Below are 11,663 nucleotides of genomic sequence, written 5' to 3'. Positions count from 1 at the left end.
ACCCTATCTCCAAATAAGGTCACATTCTGAGCACCTGGAATTAGGACTCTACCACAATTTTTTTGCAGAGATGCAATTTAAGCTATAACATGAGATGATCAGCTTTGCATTCTAGAAAGATCCTTCTGGCTGTAATGTGCAAAATGTATTGAAGAGTAACATCTCACCAAACATCTCAGTTTTGTAGAAATCTTTGTAGAAGTCTTTGCAAGAGACAATAGTGACTGGATGATAATCATGGCAATAATGTAGGAATAAAGAAGTGGGGCAAGAGAGGACATCTCAGGGCCTATCCCTGATGTGATTTGATTAATAAGAGGTGTGAGTTAGGAGAGCCAGAGGGCTTCTACCTGTAGATGAGAGGGCAGGATCCCCAATAGGGTCTCATCCAAAGCCCATTCCCAAGAGGTATGCCCATGCAGCCTTCAAGAATCTTATGGGAAGCTCAGGGAATCATCCCCATCTCCTGCTTCTCCATCCCCTGGTGTCTTACTTCTACTCTGAGATGCACCTCCTCCAGCCACAACACCCTCATTCAGTAAGAACTCAAATTACCCACTTACTGGTAATCGGTAGATCACTCAGTACACTCAAAGTTCTGGAGGAAAAGCTCTTTTATTTACTTCTGAAATCATTGAACTTCCATTTTATGTTCTCTCCTGGAAGGTATTTATATGAATGTTTCTCTCCCTTCCTTCCTACTTTCCTTCCTTCCTTCCTTCGGAAACATTGGTCTCAGGGCTACACAGAGAACTTGCTACATTACTCCAAAGATCAGCATGGGACTAGTAGCTTTTAGGTAAAATCCATCTGCTTCTGGAATTTAGCACACTTGCATGTGAATTAAATTCATTTTCCACCCAAAATGTACATACAATTTTAGAAAGTTAGAAATACTGGAGGGACTACTGGATGTCCCCCAAAACATATCCTCCTTTTCCCTTGTAGTGGTAGAAACCCCAATTTCTAAAAAAATTTTATTTATTTATTTTAGAGAGGTGAAGGGGGGAGCAGCAGAAGGTGAGGGGGAGAGAGAGAGAGAGAGAGAAAGAGGGAGAATCTCAAGCAGACTCTCCACTGAGCACAGAGCCCGATGCAGGGCTTGACCGCATGATCCTGAGGTCATGATCTGAGTTGAAACCAAGGGTCAGATGTTCAACCAACTGAGCCACCACGTGCCTGAGCACCACCCCCCTCTTTTTTAAGCTGGGCTTGGGTCTGTCCAGAATAATGTCTACACTTCTCAGTCACACTTATCACTAGGTGTGGCCGTATGACCAAGTTTTGGCCAAAAGGATGTTCATGGAAGCCAAGAGTGCAACTCTCAAGAAGTATGTTTGAAAAGAGATTGCAAGTCCTTCTTTTTCCCCTTGCTTGTCCTGCTGGTTAGAATTTGGCTGTGCTGGCTACAGTCTGAGGGGTCCTCCTGGATCATACGGTGGAGGCTGCCTCCAGATGATGGAAGCAGGACAGGCAAAAGCAGCCTGAGCTCCTCATGATCGTTGCCTCCCCTGTACTGACAATGACGGCCTCCATTTAACTGAGAGAAAAATAAACTTCCTTGTTGTAATAGATAGAGTAGTACTCCTTCCGTACTTCCCCCCAAAAGGGAAATTCACTTCCTAATCCCTGGAAACTGTGAATATGTTATCTTACAAAAGGGATGTTGCAGATGAGTTGAGAACATTGAGAGAGGAAATGATCTGGGTGGACCCCATGTCAACAAAAGGCGGCTTGTAAGAAGGAGGTAGGAATGTCAGAGACGGAGAGTTTAGAGGGATTCAACTTGAAAACAGAAAGAAGGGACATAATAAACCAAGGAGCATGAGTGACTTTGAGGAACTGGAAAAGTCAAGGAAACAGATTCTCCCCTAGTTACTCGAGAAGGAACCAGCTTTGCAGGTCCTTGACTTTAGTTCCAGAAATCTCATTTCTGATGTTGGACCTCTAAAACTATAAGAGAATAAATGTGCATTGTTTTAAGCCACTAAGTTCGTGGGAATTTGTTAGAGTAACAAAAGGAAACTAATATAACCTGCTTCAGTGACTACTATTTTGTGACTTCTGATGCTCACACCTGACTCCAGTCCTAACAGAACTGAAGATGCTGCACTGATCAAGCAGCTGAACGCCAAGGACTCCGTAGGCAGGTAGGAAAAATGATGACCCTTAGGATGGTCATGAGACATTGGGTAGCACATTCCCATTGCTAACTTAGAAGGCATACTGCCTCTGACCGAGGCAGAGCATCCGGAAAAAATGGTTGGGAAATTTCAGAATTTGGGTCACATTCAGCTGCTTCTTGCCACTTCCTGAAAAGTCCAAAAAAGAGGTGAGCTTGAGGGGAAAAGCCAGGCAGCCTGGAAACAGAATGAAGAATTTGTTCTGCCAAGGAAGCCCTTTCTGTCTGGAGTCTCCAATGTAATTTGACTCATAACCTGATAATTTGGAGTCTTGCTGAATTAAAAAACCCAAGCCCCTACACTCCATGCAAAGGCAGCCTGGGTAGGCAGTTTCACTGGGGCCTCGTGGTTTCACAAAGCTTCCTGTCTCAGTTTTTCTGTCTGTAGACGGTGAGAGCCAGTCAAGAGGCAAACATCAGTGTCCGGGCGTTGTCTTCCTGTCTGAGGGCAGTGGTCATTAGATTGAAGACAAGCAGGTAGGAGAGCAGAGCAAGTAATTTTTAGGGTAAGGCTGTCTCAAATATTTTACCTCTAAAGTATCGCTGAATTCAGGCTTCACTGGGAATCCTGTTTTCTTAGGGTTTGCTAAATCTGACAATCCTGAAGAGGAACAGACCATAAACAAACATATCAGAAACCCGGAGGTTTGTGAAGATATTAATCATGTTGATAAGAAAACTGCAAACTAGCCCCAAATTGCAGGATACTGACCATTCCCTAAAGCAACTCCCAGGACCCTGTATCTGTTCAGTTCCCAGGCAGCAAATACTCTTTCATGCTCACTTCTGATGGGGCTTTTTTTTTTTTTTTAAGATTTTATTTATTTATTTGACAGGCAGAGATTACAAGTAGGCTGAGAGGCAGGCAGAGAGAGAGGAGGAAGCAGGCTGCCTGCTGAGCAGAGAGCCCGATGCGGGACTCGATCCCAGGACCCTGGGATCACATGACCTGAGGCTTTAACCCACTGAGCCACCCAGGCGCCCCCTGATGGGGCTTTTAAAGATGAGTGACAAGGAAGTCCTCCTTGAGGGCAGAGACAGGAGGATACTGGGCAAAAAGAATTGTCCCAGAGCCAGAGGTATTCACATGGGCCAACCAAATCACTTACTCTGTTGCCAGAGAAGGGGGTCCTCACCATTCCTGTTCCCATAGGATTTGATCACTGCTGTGGGCCAAGGACAGCTGGGTGTTCTTCTTGACTCCCCTTTCCAAATGGGGGTTTTTACTATAACTATTTTTCCTACTGAACCTTTGTATATTGCTCATTTTGAAGCAGAGCTTTTCTTTAGGTGCATGGGTTTCCAAACCACCAGGAGCCCCTCTACACTGATGAATAGCTCTGGACACCATCCACGAAGCAGGCTTTGGAGCTGAAGGGTGTGCTTGAATGGGACTTTGAGGTCGTTGCTTTTGCAAAAGGGATGAATCAGTACTACATGTTGGAAGATAGGTGTATAGATATTTGGGTGGTTGAAAGGGCAAGTTCGATTTTGTGATGGCTTACTTTTCTCTTCCAACATTCTCCCCTTCCTTGATAGCAGATGTCTTTTGTTGCAGTATGTTGGGATGTCCTGACTGAATTAAAAGTTTATTCAGATCCTAGAACCTCAGGTCAGACAGTGAGGCTTGGCGCGCATAGAGCCTCTGGCTAGAGGCAGGCCAGCCCTTTCGTTCCATTGTGCCTTTACCAGGGAACGGTTGCGAAGCTATGCAGGTAGCATGAACACAGTCCACGTCAAACCACTCTCACTTCTGAGACCAGTTACAAGTTTGTGGGATTCCCCAAACCATCCTCAGTTTCAGTCATTCACTGGAGAGTCTCACAGAACTCAGTAAAAGCTGTTGTACTCATAGTTACAGTTAATTAAAACAAAAGGATACAGATTAAAATCAGCCAAGGATAGAAGTACAGAGGGCAGAGTCCAGGAAAGTACCCAAAGTGAAGCTTCCATTGTCCTCTCCCTGGGGAGTCACGGGCGGTGCACTCTCTTGGCATCGATGAATGGCAACGTCCATGGAGTGCTGCCAACCAGGAAAGCCCATCCAAGCTCTGAGACCAGAGTTCATAAGTCCTGCTGGTTTCCCATATATTGATTCTCAGTCCTGAGCCCTCCTTGAAGCTGTACTACTACCTCATGACCCAAAGACCCCACCCTGAGTGACCTTAAATCACATGGACTTGCTGACATGGCAGCTCCCAGTCTAGACACTCCAGTGGAGCTTGACAATCTATCGGAAGTAGAAGGCAAAGGCCAGAATGCTCTCGGGGCAGGGTTAAAGCCTCTGACACACCGCGGTACTCTTCTGTGACAATAGAACCCGAATTTTTAACTGAGCACAAAGTACCCAGAATCAAGAAACCCAACCTCCACCAGAATCCCTACCTCCCAAGCATCTGGTTGTGACCATGCGACTTAATTCTAGGCAGTGGGATGGAAGAGTTGGTATTTGCCACTTCCAGGAAGTATCCTTAAATAGAGAAGCTTGTTCTCTTCTCCTTTCATTCATTTTGCTGCCTAGATGGGACTTGAAGAGCTGTCTTGGCCCATAAGGTGAAGCTTCACATTGAGGATGTGAGCAACCAGGTAGAAGGAACCTGGGCTTCTGTTGGTCAGGGCACCTTTCACACAACTGTTTAGAGAAAACATTTGAATTGTGTTTAAGCCACTGGACTTTGGGTTTTCTGTCATTTGCAGCAGGACCTAATTTGCTTGAAATTTACTCTTTTTTTTTTTTTTAACTTACTTTTATATTGTGTTCATCTAGCCTTGTAAAACTCTATGCCCACTTGTTACTATCTAAATCACCCGCGTGCTATCAGAGCCTTCCTGGTCATTGCCTCTCTGTGTCTGGGCTAGCTCCTGCCTCCCCACAATTCTGGCCTTTCATCCCAAGCCTGTATCACATGCAGGCACTTTATTTTCCATTTTCAGCTGAGGACAGGAAGGAACTGTTTTCTGATTATATGATCATCACATTTTTCCATGACTAATGAAATTGGAGATTTGACTTAACACCTAAACTTTACCTAAATTTTGAGGTTGATTTTCTTGATACGCCTTTTTTAAAATTGAAGAACAGATTCTTTGTTTCATGAGAATGAAGACTTACAGATCTTTCTAAGGCCTGATATTTGAATTTTATCAAAATGTACCAGGGTTCCCTATGCCCAGTTGTTTCACATCATGTTTCCAGAAAGCAGGAAAAACACAGAATCTTCAATTTTTATGTTTTTGGTGTTCTGTGGTTCTTTGTTACGAAGAACATCCTTTGTTCTTCACCAAGACTGTATCACAGCTTTTTCAGATAACTGAGAAGTAATCCTTAAAACTTAAAAGATGAACAAATACTACTTTTTACATTATAAAAACAGGGACTTTGTCCTTTTTATTTAAGAATGTGGGACATTGGGATGCGGGTGTCATATGACCTCTGTCACCATCTTCATGGTTTATCACTCTTGGAATTGGAGGTTGGAGGAGGACAGGAGAGATAACACTAAAAATCCAAAGTCTCACTTCTGATTTGCCTACATTAATGATTTGATTTTCTCATTTTCGTGGTAGAAAGGGTGTGTGTGTGTGTGTGTGTGTGTGTGTGTGTGTGTATAACACAAAAGTTTGGGATGCCTGGGTGGCATAGTCAGTTACAAATCTGATTTGATTTCAGCTCAGGTCCTGATCTCAGGACTATGGGATCGAGTCTGTGTGGGACTCTGAGCTCAGTGCAGAGTTTGCTTAAGACTCTCCCTCTCTGGCCCTCCTCAAATAAATCAATCTTTAAAGGGGGTTGGGTCAATAAACCCAAACCAAAAAAAACAAAGACAAAAACAGAAAACACAAAAGTTAATTTTCTCATTACTACTTAGGCAAAAATCAATGTTTAAAACCTCAATACATATCAGTAACATGTTTCTTAACTTTGCTCCATTATAAACCTAAAGAAAGAAAAAATGTGCACCACCTGCAGACTGGAAAAGTCATAAAGCCTTAGGAGGGTTACCTAACAGTAATTATTAGACAAGGGCTTGCCAGGGATTTGTTTCCTCAGTGAAAAAAGCCTCATGGAATTTTCTTGCTGAAAGGGACCTAAAAACTTATCACCACGAGTGTCCTCCTTTTCTAGATGAAATAACCAAGACCCCGGGGAAATCAACGTTAATGCCAAAGATCACCTGCTGATTAACAGCAAAGCCAGAATCAGCACCCAGGTTGGGTCTGGCTCCTGGTCAAGGCCCCTTCAGAACCTGCTGTGTCCCCTCAGTGATGGGTACAGAAGTTTGCTACCATCAAGGTTAAGATGAAAGATCTCATAAGCTGCAAATGCACCTTCACAAAATCAACTGGATCCACTTAACTCATGCTCTTCTGATCAAAAGAAACTTGTGTTCAGGGGAAGCAAAAGGTTTCTGTCTCCAGAGTAATTCAGAAATGATTTTTCTGCCAAACCCAACCAAGGAAAGAACATGTAGGTTTCCAAAGTTCATCAGCAAACACAGATCGCCTGAAGAATAACACCCAGCTCCTGTTTCCTCCGAAGATGGTAACATGCTTGAAGATGAAAATGACTCAACTTCCTATCTCCCACCGCACCTAGCCCATAGTTGCTGTTAAAATTTCTTTTTAATGAATGAAGTATATAAATCATTGCTTTATACCCTGGCATTGTGCCCTTTTCCAAAGAAGCACTTCATAAACATGTGTCTAATTTCCTGTGCTGTCAGAAATATTGTTTAATCATACTGTTAAAAATAAAGACCTCCAGGGCCCACTGAACTAAATTCTCCAAACCACTAGATACTCTTTCCTCTTTGGGCCACTCAGCTGTGCAGCCGGAAATGGATCATGCGGGGAGAGCGGTAGCTCTTCTGCAAATACCCCGGAATGTGGGCTATGTCAGAAAGTGTTTGGAGAATGCCTCCAAAGCTGAGAAAGTATTTCCAAAGCAATATACACGCAAAAATATTTGAACCAGAAGCTATGCACTCCAAAACAGATGCATTGAGCACATTCACAGAATATCACATCTTTATCACGTTTAGGAGCTGCAGCCCATTCCTGTGAACCCAAGAATTAAGGTGATTATAAAACATGTGTGCCACAGACTGGTATGCTTGCAATAGATCATGTAGTTTTACATGGATCTTCCTATACAGTAAAATACATATGAAATGGTGATTAAGCTCACAGGCATATGATAAATCTTACCTGATCAATGACATTAGCAAGTTTCAGAAAAAAATCTGTTTTCAACAATTGCATCCTATAAAAGACATGCAATGCCTTTTCACTAAAAAATATGTATCATCAGTTGAAATATGAGAACAAAGGTTGAGTGTTGAAGCAACGTTCCGTAAACTATCCTCTCGTGTTCTCTGCCAGCTGACAGAGTGGAAATGACCTGCAGGTTTCCTCTCCAATAGGTGAAGGGAGCCTTTTGGATGGGTGGGAGTGTTGGAAAACGGGATTCATTCACAATATACATGTAAATACAGAGATCTGCTAAAACGCATCTACCATAACCTCACAACGGGTGAGTCTACTGTATGTCAGTTTTCTTCAAGCAAACACTGTGTCCAACACGGGACTCAAACTCATGACCATGACCCTGAGATCAAGAGTCTCATGCACTACAGACTGAGCCAGCCAGGCACCCCTACTATGTAAATTATATCTCAACAAAAGCTGTTATCAATTTATTGTTTTAATTATTATTGTTGTTATTATTATTATTTTAAAAGATTTATTTATTTATCTTAGAGAGAAAGAGACAGAGAGCATGAACAGGATGGGCAGAAGGAGAAGGAGAGAAAATCTCAGGCAGACTCCACACTGAGTGCGGAGCCTAATGCGGTGCTCGATTTCATGACCCTGAGATCACAACCTGAGCCAAAACCAAGAGCAGACACTTAACTGACTGAACCACACTATTATTATTTTTTAAGAAGGCTCCATACCCAACATGGGGCTCGAACTCATGACTTCAAGATGGAGAGTCACATGCTCTGCTTACTGTGTCAGCCAGGCTCCCCAACACCATCACAAGTTTGAAGCCCCCGGAGGGGGATCCACTGTTTCTGGAGGCCCTGCAATTCCAGCTCAATGCATGGAGTAGACAGAGCAAGTTCCTACCCCATCTCCCTGCTCCTAAAACCCATTTAACATATTGTCCTCAGATGAAGGACATATCAGATATTAAACTGATAAGAACAGATGCTAGATCTTAGCCAAAAGACTGAGCATAAAGCTGTTTCTGAAAATAAGAACTGAAAAGAAACAGTTCCTTCAGGCCCAGCCCAAGATGACCTTATACACCCAGGTTGACTCATCTGTAAGCCCAGGGTAGCTATGATACTTTCCACACTGGAGACTCTCTTCTAGTAAGAGCATTTTGACATACAAATCTAGATACCGTTATATCAAACCAGGCTGGTGACATTTCAAAAATTAGAATTTACAATTTCTATGTAAACAGAATTATTATTTTGTTAGCCAACTCACAGTACCGATGCCATGTTCAAGAGTGTGAATACATTATTGAATCGAGGGAAGCAAACAAACCACTTCCCTAATCTGGGGAGATGGTGGCATGACTGGCAGCCCAGGAGAGCTTCAGGAGCTTTTCTTGAACCAGGCAGCTGTTAGGGCAGCTCCTGGGGCAGGACGAGAGGTATTTAGGGTGTAGACTTAAATGCCTCTGCTAACAACTGCAGTATGCTGCCTACACACATCTCCATCACCACAGAAATGTAGGGAAATTATATTAGGAAAATTCATCTTGTTTAAAGGCACAGGAATGAATGGAATATTCTGGGGTCAACCTGACTAATGTTTCTGCCCATAGCAAGTGGTGCTCCAACTTGGGTGTGTATCAAAATCTCCTGACTTGTGAAAAAGGCAGATTCCCAGGCCAGGCCCCAAGGCTGCCAGATTGAATGTCTGGGAACCAGGTCTAGAATCTGAATCTTGAAGGAGCCTCTGAAGTGATTTGTGCTGATGGTCTTCAAAACACAGATGGAGGAACATTGAATAAAGAAGGAGAAAAAGAGGGAAGGAAAGTGAGCAGGAAAGTAGTAGAAAAAGGGAATGAAAGGAGAGAGGGAGGAAGCAAGAAAGGAAGGAAAGAGAGAAAGAATAAGGAGTTAAGAATAAGGAGGGCCCAGTGAAGAAGATGAACACACCTAGTCAGGCCTTGCCTCGAGCACTTCGGCTGAATTTAGTCTTTGATTCTTTTCCAACCTCTAACTTTGTCTCGTCTCTACATATTGTACTGTGCCTTCATCTTTTCCTGCCTCTTAGCCTTGCTTTTAGGTCCTGTGGTGGATGGGGGACCTAGTTTTAAAGGGTTTTCTCTTGCAACCCCACAGCCCCCCCCTGCCATGGGACAAGACAATTAGAGGCAGACTAATCCTAGCTCACTCACTGGCCTGTAGGGTTGTTCTCACTTTGGGACCTGGAGAAAAACTTGCAGAGTCTGTGTTCTAAAACCCTCAGGGAAAGAAGCACAGAGTTGGCTGAACTTGACAACTTGACAACCCGTCCCCGAATGGAATCCCTTCCCTAGTGAGGACATCTGTCCACTATTGCATGGGGAGAGAGGAATGCCCTCCTGTCTGAGACCCTACACATGGTCATGCACCATTGACTCCTTAGCTCCAGAGATGCTCCTGCTCTCAGTCTTCCTTGGCAAGAACCCAGACCATGAGCAATGGCCCTTAGCTTTCTCTGGGAGATTCTGACTCCTCACCAAACCAAATGGGTAAACTTTGACAGCCATGTTTGTGACATGTAACCCGTTCCCTCAGTCACTGCTGACCAGACCAAAAGTGAACATGTAACCCCAACTGACCTGATCAGAGCCCCTTTTCCTGGAAACTTGCAATTATAACTAAAATATTCTCATCCCAGCATTGGCTGGTTTCTTTTACAGAGAAGTAGAGAAAATTTGGGGGCTTAAGCATAGCTTTTTCCTACACATGAGGAATGAAATATAGGTGAGAGAGAGGAGAGTTGTATGATGGAGAGGGTTCCCCAGGGGGGGACTCCACCCCATTTCCCAGTTCAGATCCTTTCTAGGCCCCTGCTGACTTCCTGCACCTTGGTTCCATCAGATACTCCAGTATCATTGAAATAAAGGGTCCTTTTACCATTTATTCCAGCTCTGACCTGCAGTCAGAGCCCTCACTAATCCAGGTATCAACCAGGAACGATCACATTTCCCTTTGCCTATCTCTATCCTTGTTTTAACTCAAATCCCTTCCTTCTGTAGACGGGAAGGCAGACCACATTGTCTTACTTACAGTACAAAAATGAGAGCATTCCTCAAAAACTGATTTGGTTTGAATCACTGACTATAATATAATCCGTTGACTATGTTCAAAATGATAAAATATTGTTCATTTTGAAGTGCAAAATGGAACTATGGTTTTGTTTTATTTTTAAAAAGAACCCTTGGGAAGCCTGGGTGGTTTAGTCGAGGGGGCATGTAACTCTTGATCTCGGGGTTATCAACTCATGATACATTGGGTATAGAGATTACTTAAAAATAAAATCTTTAAAAAATAAAATAAAAAATGAAAAAGAATCCTTGGGCACCTGGGTGGCTCAGTCGTTAAGCATCTGCCTTCAGCTCAGGTCATGACCCCAGGGTCCTGGGATCGAGCCCCGCATCGGGCTCCCTACTTGGTGGGAAGCCTGCTTCTCCCTCTCCCACTCCCTCTGCTTGTGTTCCCTCCTCACTGTGTTTCTCTCTTTCAAATAAATAAAATCTTTAAAAAAAAAGAAAAAGAATCCTTGTCAGGGTGCCTGGTTGGGTCAGTCCGAAGATCATGCGATTCTTGATCTTGTAGTCATGAGTTATACCCTCACATTGGGAATAGAGATTACTAAATTAATTAAATACATACATACGTACATAAGAATCTGAATCCTTGTCTTTTAGAGTTACATATTGAAATATTTATGCCTGAAATTATAAGATGTCAAGATTTGATGCTAAATAATACTAGAGGGCCAGAAGTAGGTGAGGGAATAGATAAAACAAAGTTCACCTTGAGCTGATAATTGTTGAATACGGGTGACTTGGGTTCATCATACTAGTCTGTTTGCGTTTGCATATATTTTAAATTTTCCATAATAAGAAACTCTAAAAATAAGGATGGAAATTTTTTCAGGGGAATACCTCTGAAATAACATGAAACTATCAACATTCAAAAGTAAGAAGAAGCTTCTTAAATTAGTGATCTAAAAGTAAGACTCTAAAGTCAGTTAGCCACAGCGTGAGTGGGTCTCGTGCAGCATGTAGTTAGTATGTGAGTAAAAACATGCCATGTGCGTATGACCCCATTCCCTTGAATGATAATAGCATCTTGTGTTCAACTCATCACAAGATACCATCATGACGTTATCAACTTCAACTCATGATACCATCCAAAATAAAATATTCTAAGATCTATAAATTTCCTTTAAATTTAAACAAAGC

At 42.9% G+C, this 11,663-nt stretch overlaps 1 non-coding gene across 1 annotated transcript; it reads right to left on the bottom strand.

Moving 5' to 3' along the window:
- Nucleotides 1-8,243: 8,243 nt before the first annotated feature.
- Nucleotides 8,244-8,429, bottom strand: LOC123393224. The gene has a single exon (XR_006607952.1). It is a non-coding gene; the product is annotated as a U2 spliceosomal RNA (small nuclear RNA).
- Between the last annotated feature and the right edge of the window lie 3,234 nt (nucleotides 8,430-11,663).

The sequence above is a fragment of the Mustela putorius genome, unplaced genomic scaffold (genome assembly GCF_011764305.1).
Source record: "Mustela putorius furo isolate JIRA1106 unplaced genomic scaffold, ASM1176430v1.1 tig00000765_pilon_pilon_pilon, whole genome shotgun sequence".
Taxonomy (NCBI): Eukaryota; Metazoa; Chordata; class Mammalia; order Carnivora; family Mustelidae; genus Mustela; species Mustela putorius.
This window is presented reverse-complemented; position numbering and strand designations above follow the sequence as displayed.